The 11,173-nt window shown below is 35.2% G+C and overlaps 1 pseudogene; it reads right to left on the bottom strand.

Annotated features, from left to right (window-relative positions):
• Positions 1-255: 255 nt before the first annotated feature.
• LOC142639977 (eukaryotic translation initiation factor 3 subunit B-like) lies at positions 256-6,862 on the bottom strand (annotated as a pseudogene).
• Between the last annotated feature and the right edge of the window lie 4,311 nt (positions 6,863-11,173).

The following is an 11,173-nucleotide window of genomic DNA, read 5'->3' as shown; positions in this document are numbered from 1 at the left end:
AGTTGATACATTTGTTTCAAAGCTCGGTGGACCTGGTAAGAACCTAACCACATGGGATAACTAGGAATTTTTATTAGGGAAATCCACCTACCATATTTATTGTAAATGTATATTTTTGTTTATTATAATCATCCAAATAAAAAATTATTTAACTGTGTACCAAATTCTACACTTTTTCAAACCAAATGCAATTTCATTAAGCTGAAAGAGCAAGAATTGTGCTTTAAATTGAGGGTTCTAATAAAGCCCTTTTGCCAATTGTCACTAATATTACTCCTCAAACGAAAGGACGTCCTCGGAAACATCCAATATCTCCTCAACGTCAACTTCTTTTGCTTCATACTCCTCTTCATCGCTGGCTTCTCCATCCCTGAGTTCCAGCCTCTCCAGTTTTTCTACTTCGTGCAAATGCTTCCACTCATTGACCCATTTGTCCCAGTCATCCTTCAACATCTCCGCATATCACGATCTTGCTCACTCAATAGCATTGAAACATCCTGGTCCTCTACCTTATACTTCATATTGTACTTCTTTAAGTTCTTAGCAATCTCTTCCTCTTTCTCAGGACTCAATACTGACGGTGGTCTTGGGCGCTACAATAACTGTCAAAAACAGTATGAGAACAAGTATACAGCAAATAATTTCACATGTAATAGAGAAGGCAAATTGAGTTCGTGTATATACAAGACATAGTTAAAAACCATGGAATATTGGCAAGATTACCTGAAAGAAATGATCCTTCGAGATCCTATGAAGTAGCTTGCCATTGAAGGACCAGATGTTGAAACCATTTTCCATCTCATGTACTGAAGTCACTGCAGTTCCAACATACCTAATAGATGCAAAAAGGTCAAATGTTACAACCAAGATTACAAGGAAAAGAAAAAAAAAATCTGCTGGATTTCCTTCCAACTAATTCAATGCAGGTATATATCTTAACCATGAAATGAATATAGCAGTTGTGCAGTGAACTTTGATTTGAATATAGCCCAACAATTAAACCACAAAATTACCTTCCAATAGGATCCCATTCAATATCTGTTGCCATAAAATGCTCAGCTGTTGCCATTGTTTCAAGTTCATCAACATCATAAAACTCCAACTGCCCACTAAAACCCATTAATCCCGCAAGTTTCCCCATTGAAACCCTTTGATCCCACAAGCATAATGAAGCGACCAGCAGGTGACCAGAAAAGAGTATTTGCCTGCTTCCCTTTCAAAGTATAGAGCTTTTTGACCTTGTCTGTATTGTTTACAGAGCGCATTGAGTAGAAACTTATATTGGGACTTGGATTATCACCATGGATAACAGCAAACCTGTGACCTATTGGCTCCCATGCGAAGGCAATAGTCTTATCGTTCTTATTATCAAGCTCAAAAACCTCAATGGGGATATCCCGTTCTCTTATACGAAAAAGCTTAAAACGTGTGTATGTGCTTTTTTTCGTTTTTGTATATTGATCAACCTTAACAGCTAGATTTGCCAGTACATTTTGCATTCACTAACACTTAAAAGATTCTTCTGCCTTAACTCATCCTTACTTGGGATTTTCATAAGACTCACCTGAGAATCATTTGGATGAATTAACATTAATGTAACTTAATTCATACATTTGAGAGAAGAGAAGGCACAACTTGTAAATAAAATATCATATCCTTATTAAACAACAACGCTCACCCTAGCAGGATGGTCCCCCAGTTCAGGAACAAAGAGAGCAAAAATTGGATCAGTAGGTGACCAACTGAAATCCATCACATTTTCAACCTTCAAGGATTTCTTGTCAACAAGTGAAAAGGTTTCTGTTTCATATACAGATATAGTGTTTTTCCCAATTCTGGCAAAATATTTGTCCTCTTTATCCCCCGCCCATCTGGGGAAAGAAAAAAAAAGCTATTAATCCATTAGACTAAGGAATGATATTGAAAGTAGTCATATGCAGGAAGAGAAGGTATTTTGGGGGGGGGGGGGGGGGGGGGTGTTGGAGAAGGAGTTATCACCAGGTATGTAGAGTGAAAGCAAAGAAACTCACTTGAAAAGTGAAAACAGGCCATGACACCCCTTTAACACCGCCAGTTCCTCCAACACCAAAGTCATCAGCACTTCCCTTGAAACCCGATCTCATCAGTTTTCCAGTTCTCACATACAAAAATATTTATCACAACCCTGTAAAATATAAATTCACATTATCAATATTTCCGGGCCCAATGAATTTACAGTTAAGTAATGACTGGCAAAGTAGAAAAACTCACATTTGCTCCACAAGGATTACTTGGTTCGTGGCTGCTATAGGTTACTAAATATTTCTCGCCAGGGGAAAAATCAATCGGTTTAACCTGCAGTTAATATCAATTAAATTAAATATCAAGGGGAAAATGTTACACAATGAGAAACCAAAAACGAAATTCAACCTGAGGATGAGCATAACGCATAAGAGGATTGAAGGTACTGGCACCTTGCCTATGAAGTGTCGCCAAGTAAGTCCACAGTGGGGACCACTACACAAAACTTTCAGTCCAGAACTGTAAAGGAAAACAAATAGGACCATTCATCAAAGTGACATAGAGAATAGAGTATAAATTGACCAATTTATAAATTTTCAATTAATAATGTTCCAGCAGTGAGCAGAAGTTCATTAATTGTTGGAAGTAGAAGTATGCCACACTAAGCTTTAGTATGAAACTATCACAGGAAAGAGAGAGATATCCTCCCAACAATACATAATCAACAGTATTATGTAATAGTATCAGGATATTCAGATTTAGGTATATATATTCTACTCTTAAAAACAGGCTCAGCCTTCAGCTGCATTGCATCATTCCATAAAACCTCTGTATCTGAACTAGCACGAATCACAAACTGATCATGAGCTTTTTCATCAGTCAGCCATTGTTGAAGATTTTCCTGCAATGACGCAAGAGCATATAGATCATAATAGACTTTTAAAGGGAAAAAATAGATAAATAGTGCAGATAGAGAGGGAATTTGTTCGCATGAAATTTTCTGATGAATACTAATATTTTATTAAAAAAGACCTCGGTATACAAGACAAAACATGGACCCATCCTGCCAACACAAATAATATGCCACAGTAGCCACCTAATCCTGAGCAATGCTAAACAGAAAAGGGAAAGATCCTTTAGAACCCCAACTCTGCACCACCAATCAAGCCAAAAACAAACATTAGCCCCTTTTCCCTCGGTAAACGAAATAGACCTGGAAAACCAGTGCCAACCCGCTCGAATATACTTCCAAAAGCACACTCCATAGCCACCTCCAGCCTCCTTCAAACACCACCAGGCCCAATCACAACCATAATTGCCTACCTCCAGAGAGCACTCTTTACTGTAACAAATTGCCATAACCACTTTCACAACAGAGCTTGGTTAAACCAACCCATCTACCTCACTCTAAATCCTTCCTGTCTAATCTGGGTGCACACAGTCTTCCAATTCACAAGGTGATACTTAAATTCGTCCCCCAATCTGACCCAAAGAAAACCCCTCTACACCTTCTCCATAAACGACTAGCTGGGAGAGGGTTGTTCACAGGACATTAGGAACAACATAAACAATCTACTTGGTCAACAGTGAACAAATCTAAAAGCATACCTATTACACATTAAAAAGTGCAAAGAAGGTACCTTTACGCAAATTATAATAAACTTTGATTTATTTTAGATCTAATTTATATGAATTGTAGAAATATGAGCTACAAATAAAATGTTATATATTTTAAATAAAAAGGGTTCTCTAACAAGTTCTCTTGCATTGCATCAAAAATACCAGCGATAAAATGGCAGTTTAAATACACAATTTAGTTTTAACTTGATGTGTGGTGTTGTGTAACTTACCAAAAAATATTGCTTTTAGTAGCTAAGGACAAAGATACTTGTATGTTTTTCTTATTTGGATTCTAAAGAGGATGGGGGAATCTGATCATAGAATTTCATCTTTTCCTCTCTTTTTTTTCTTTTTTTTTTTGCATATAAAGTTGCTTTTTCAGAAAACCCATATTAAATATGTTACCATAGCGGATTGGGGTTGCACGTGTGAACATAGTAGTGAATATGTTCATCATCTGTTCCCCATTGCTCTTTTGCGAGGGAACTATTGTCCTTTGCCTTTTGTTTTTATAGTCCAAAAAGTGGTGTTTGATATGATTTGTGTGGAGGATGGAAAAAGGAGAGGAAAGGAAGCATGAGAATAATGTAGAAAATAGAAAAAAGAATAAATCATTATATGTAAATGCATCAAGAAGCGGTGAATGCTGGATATTCAAAGCATGGTTTTTAGGGAAGTGAATAATATATGCATGTAGGCATAGTAAGCAGCTGATAATAACATATTCAAGTTCAATTGGAATTTTAAGAACAATGATCGACAGATAGAAATCATGAAAGAAACAGCTTGATTGAAGAGATACCCCTGGAGTATATGGCTTAAATTCAGTAAGGGCCCACTGATCTGAAACGTTCATGAAAGTATCAAAATCATCTAACATGTTGACCGCAAGCTCAGCTTGTCCAACTTGTACCATTAGTTCTCTCCTTTGCAAGCTCAGCTTCCTACAATAAAAAGGAAATTCATATGCATTAAACAATTTAAACCCCACTGTATTAATTTATGACACAACAACAACAACAACATTAATACCCATAGTGTTTAGCTAAAAAAAAACATTAATACCCATAGCAAGCAAGTGCTTATAAAATATAAAAAGCAACAGGCATAATATATATATATATATATATATATATATATATATATATATATATATATATATACATATATAAACACAATTTTTTTTTAGAGAGTTTCAACTTATCGCATCCACTCTTGATGATAGCTCTTTATCATCAGAGCAAGATACTAATCAGTCTTTGGTGTAGGCAGGGATTGAACCTCAAATCTATTATACAACCATCAGAGACTTTACCAGTTAAACTAACTGAAACCCACTAAAAAACAAAAACTTTAACTAACAACAATCCAATTGCATTGTTATATACTATATACTATATAATAAGTATCCAAAGGTTAAATTCATATCATCAATGAGTGGAGAGAGAGACAGAGGTACCTCAGGGGTATTGAACTCAATAAAGCAATAGCCTAAGGTAGATTGAGTCTGAGGATCAACAGGCATGCAAAGGCCATTCTCCTTCGTGACACCAATCTGACTGTAGATTCTATGAATAACATCTTCAAGCTTTTCTTTCTTTGTTTTCGCATCTACTTCAGGGAGATTGTCAACAATAATAATGATGGGACTGACGAGACCACTCTTTCATCACCATCACGTTCGCCATGTTTGCCTTTCTTTTCACTCTCTCTGAAATTGTTATAGAAAGATAATTTTTGTCCTATGGTGCAAGGAACTGGAAGAGAGAGAGAGCACAGTAGACTAAAGATTCATTAGGATATCTATTTATTTAATAGATTTAGGGTGCATTTAGATACTATGTATTTTGCTAAAAATTGAAAAATGAAAACACTGTAATAAAATAATTTTTAAATGTGTAAATAGTGTCGTAGAATTCATTTTTAATTAAAATTTTGGTGAAAAAAGATGTTTGTGGGTCTCATGAACAATGCACGGGACCTATAAACAGTGCCATTCTGGTGAAATGTGTGGACGTTCAAAGTGGTAGCGGGTCTCATGCACGGGACCCACTGACAGACGTGATGGAGGACTTCTCAGTAAAAAAAATAAAAAAAAAAAAGCTGAAAACACAAGTGCCAAAAGTGAAACGCTATCCAAACACTGCTTTAAAAAGAAAATAGGTTTGCAAATGTGGTTATTGTCTAGGTCCACCTAAGCCCAACCCAAATACTTGGGTCTACTACTATTAGAATCCACAAATTTCAAACTCACATATTTTAGTAGGCCATAAGTGCGTCTTACTACTAAACCACTTATGCACATGATAATTTTTTGGGCACGATTGGGAGACTATAACAATAATTACATATGAATAAAAATACAAGACATTGTAATGTAATTTTTATATATATAAGTTGTAATGTAATACTTATTACTATTCATTTATTTGGTGACAATAATAATAGATCCCTAAAGGCAATGGAATAAAAGTATTTTAATTCAAACTTAAGATATATTTTAGGAAATATCTTATCCATATAATTATATTTCCCAAAAATAATATTTTTTAAAAATTTAATTTAAAAAAGTGATGTATGGGCTAGATTTGGATCCTAGGCCCAAATAGCAACAAGACTAGGGCCCAAACAGTCCATCATAATGAATTTGTAAAGAGTAAACTTGAAGGCTGGACTTCCACTGAAGGATCAACGCGCACAATAGATCAAGGAAGACAGAAAAATTAAAGAAAATTAAACTATATGCAAAGAAAATCGCTCCTCAGACTTTCCAAGGAGAATGGTTATTGAATATATTCCTTCTGACAGGGTTACAATTTCTATTCTAAGTTGCTACAGTATCCTTTTCCACCATTTTTTCCGATCCCTTTCCTTTGGAAGGTCTCTCACATTATATAACCCCCTTTAAATGATCTTAGTCTTCCAGTTATTGGTCGCTCAGGCTATCACTTGAGTACTTGTCCCATCAAACTCCTTACCAAACTCTTTGTGAGTTGCGCCAATTAAGGCAGCACTGTTCAGTGGTCTTCTCCACATAAATGTGGTTAGGAGGTTTTGTGGGAAGTATTAAATGGGGTGGTAGCCACCATCCCTTCAGTCAGAACTGGCCACTTTCCCGAAGCTTCTTCTTTTCATTGTGACCTCCTCTAATAAAGTGCCACTAAAGTGGCCTTACCATCCAAGGGCGTGACCTCCTCAGAGCTACAATGACCTCCTCGGCCTCTACTATGGCACGTGTCATGATCTCCTCATTAGATTTCTGTACCCCACAAGTGAGATTAGTAAATTTTTATGATTTTTTATTTTCATAATTGTTATGCGCATATGGAAAATTTGTTTATTTGAAAATATATTAATTTTAGAAATTAATACACCTACTAAGGAATAGAAATTACAACTTTTTTTAAAGATGAATAGTTATTCCTCATTTTAAAGAATAGTTATTCATAAGAAATAACTATTCATCTGTAATAAAAACATAATCAAACTACTGAATCGTTAAACAATAGGAACACCACCACACACCCTTGATGCAATGGTCACTTCACAAGTATAAATGTTTGTGGTATGTGGGGGGCAAATGTCAGGATTCAAGTGTCCAAGAGAAAGCTTAACACACATATACACTTAGATTAGACTAGAGTAAAATTTCTATCTTGTATAAAAAAAAAAAATTTTAAAAACCATAGGAACAAGGACGAAAACAGGTGGGGGCCTATGGGGCCCGGGCCCCCTTGGGTCCAATTTTTTTTTTTTTTTAAGACATTCTATATTTCATTTTTGTATTTGGGCCCTCCTTTTCCCTAATCAGTCTAGCTAACATAACTCAAACAACAACTATTCAATCCAAAAATTTAATAAAAACAATAAAAACATTCACAATGGTGATTGTATTTTAGGGGGAAAAAAATCTATTTTACCATCAAAGAACAAAAAAAAAAATCATGTGTTATTAGAGAATTTAAAGCTAAATTTTTTGCAACTATAGTAAACTAGTATAAATACCAGTTGACTATAGCAAGTTGTTAAAAATAAAATACAATATTTTATTAAGATTATATCTCTTCCTTCAAAAAAAAAAAAACTCAATTTCTCTATCTTCCTTATTATTTTAATGAGTTATTTATATTATTTTAAATGAAGTGATAAAAAAAAATAGAACATTTGATATTTGGTGTATTGTAAAGTGAGGCGATAAAATAGATAAAGTAATTTTTTGAGGTACTAAAAACTAAAATTTTTAGTATCACCACTGTGAATGCTCTAACTTCAACAACAACAAAAAAAAAAAAAAAAAATCCTAACTAGCCTAGTATTAAAAAAAAACATTATTTTGTTTTGTTTTTGTCTTTGTTAGTAGATGATTGCATCTTAATATATTTAGATTTTGTGTATTTATAATTTTTTAATTCTATATGAATGTCTATTTAGAGTTTTTTTTTCTTTATACTTTGGTCCCTACTAGCTTAAAATCTTGAGTCCGTTCTTGCATAGAAATAACTATTACATTACAGTATCTATTATAGTCAACCAAACATACCATTTATTTTAATCCACGAGTTATTATAATTATTATTTAGATGAAACAAATATGTCACGACCCAAACCCGATTCCCGAATTTGTAATCATGACCGGCATGCTAATGTCAAACTTTAACCTAATATTAACAAGAACCAATTCCTCCTCCTTATCTCACTGATTATCACTGCTTTTTTGCTCTTGCCACCCTCTACGAGCCTCACACCTATCGTAAGGGTCATACTGACCCTTTTTGGCAACAAGCTACGTCCAAAGAACTAGATACCCTTCACAAAAATACACTCTGGATATGGTTGATTTTCCTCCTGGCTAGTCTGTAGTAGATTGTAGGCAGGTTTACAAGATCAAGACCAAGGCTAATGGATCTGTTGAACAATACAAGGCTCACCTAATTGCCAAGGGCTTTACTTTGGAATATGGCATTGACTATGAGGAAACATTTGCTCTAGTTGCTCGTCTTACATCCGTTAGATGTTTCATTGTTGTGGCCGCCATTTGCCATTGGTCTCTTTATCAGATGGATGTGAAGAATGCTTTCCTGGTTATACTCACTCAGGCCGTCAAGTTTTTCATCTTCGCCGTGCTTTTTATGGCCTTAAGCAGGCACCTTGGGTTTGGTTTGAAAAGTTTAGCTCAGTTGTTACTCAGCAAGGTTTCACTTCGAGTCCTCATGACACTGCTCTCTTCGTCTGAAGATCCTCTTCTGGTATCACTTTTATTCTTCCTTATGTTGATGACATGATTATTACTAGAGATGACTCTACAAGTATCCTCTCTCTTCAGCACTTCCTCAGTCAACATTTTAAGATGAAAGATCTGGGCATTCTTAGCTATTTTCTTGGGCTTGAGGTTATCTCATCCTCTGATAGATACTATCTTTCTCAAGCTAAATATGCTTCTAATCTTCTCTCCAAAGCCAATATCACAGACAATAGGTTTGTTTTCGCTCCCTTGGAATTCAATACCAAACTCACACCCTTGGATGATGAACCTATATTAGATGCTACTCGTTACCGTCAGTTGGTTGGTTGTCTGATCTATCTCACTGTCACTCGCCCGGATATTTCACATGCCGTAAATGTGGTTAGTAAATTCATGGATGCCCCTCATTTTGTCCACTATGCTGTTGTTCTTCGAATTCTCCGATACGTCAATGGTACACTTTATCATGGTCTTCACTACTACTCTCTGTCTTCTCTTGAGCTCCATTCTTATTCAGATGCAGATTGGGCAGGTGATCCAACTGATCGATTCTCCATCATAGGTTTTTGTTTCTTGTTGGGTACTTCTCTTGTCTGGCGTAGCAAGAAGCAGGATGTGGTTTCCCATTCTAGTACCAAGGCTAAGTATTGCATCCTTGCCAACACGACTTGTGAGCTTGTCTGGTTTCGATGGCTCTTAGCTGTCATGGATACTTTATAGCCCACTACTACTCCGTTTTATTGTGATAATCGTAGTGTTATCTACATTGCTCATAACAATATCTTCCATGAACGCACCAAGCACATTAAAATCGATTGCCATGTCACTCGGCAAAATCTTTAAAAAGGCAATCTCCAGTTGTTTTATATCTCCTCTGTTGACCAACATGCTGATATCTTCACCAAAACTCACGCGCTTGGTTGTCTTCGAGATCTTATATCCAAACTCCAGTTGACTTCCTCCTTGCCACCTCGAGTTTGAGGGGAGATGTTAGTATATAGTTTAGTCTAACCTAGTCTAGTCCATCGGGTTTAATCTAGTATACTGTACTTATAGTATATTCATATTACTTGTATTTCACACATACTTAGTGTATATAAAACTCTCTGTTGTACATTGACTATACACACATAATGTACATCAATATACATTATATTCTTAACAGTAATCATACAAACAAAGTTGGTTCCTTGAAAATGTGGTGCGTATTGAAAGTACCAAGTTATGGAGTATGGAAGGGAGCATTCACGAAGTTCCATTGGGTCAAGCTTGAAAAAAAATCCAAAGCTTATTATTATTATATTATAATTTTTGGTGTTTTTGTCCAAAGCGGGGCATGGGCTGTGTGTTGGGCCCTCCCCGTTAACAGGCAATAGGTCGTCAGTCCTTTCAATTGTGATTGTGTCGTCATTCACTTCAAATTGCTGCACCCACCATTATTGGAATAAAGTGCTATTTGAGTTCACATTCAACGGCTAACCAATAAGCATATACACTTTTTTAAGTATTCATTTGAATGGACTTTTTTATAATATAAAATTTAAACAAATAATAATTTTTATTAGGTGAAAGTACAATAGTATCTAAAAATATAAAATAAATTAAATATTAGCACTGATATACCATGTTGAATATGTTAATATAGATGCGGAGGCGAAAGTATAAAGTATAAAATATAATAATACACGAGGGTTACGTGGTTCACCTAATAGCATACGTTCACAGAGGAAACTCTAAAGTGCTACATCAATAATATATTAGAGTGTAGTATAAATCTTATGTTATAATGAACCATAACATATGTATATATAGTAAAATAAACCCTAGACTAATAGATTTCTAGTACAGGTAAGAGACTTGACTTGCACACAAAGTAAAATTATACTTGGACCTATGTTAATGGGCTAATATATCTTTAACACCCCTTCTCAAACTCAAAATGGAAGTTTGATGAAACCTTGAGATTTGATAAGGTTAAGAATATCCCTTGAATGAAGTTTGGCTCTATGACAGTGGTTTGAGGAAGGTAATGGTCTTATAGTATTGATGTGACTTCTAACAATAACATGATTATATCGGAAAGTTTTGACAGCAATAGTGGGAAGCTAAAAAAGATGAATGCATCAAAGAAACATGGAAGAAGACATAGATTGCTCTTAAATACACCATAAGGGTAGAAAATCATGGCCACAGTAAGGTGGCTCTAATACTAAGTTAAATATTAGCATTGATACACTATGTTGAATATGCGAGTATGAATGTGGAAGCGAAAACATAAAATATAAAATATAATAATACACGAGAGTTATG

This window comes from Castanea sativa, chromosome 6 (genome assembly GCF_040712315.1).
Source record: "Castanea sativa cultivar Marrone di Chiusa Pesio chromosome 6, ASM4071231v1".
Classification (NCBI taxonomy): Eukaryota; Viridiplantae; Streptophyta; class Magnoliopsida; order Fagales; family Fagaceae; genus Castanea; species Castanea sativa.
The sequence above is the reverse complement of the archived record's forward strand: the minus strand, read 5'-3'. Positions and strand labels throughout refer to the sequence as shown.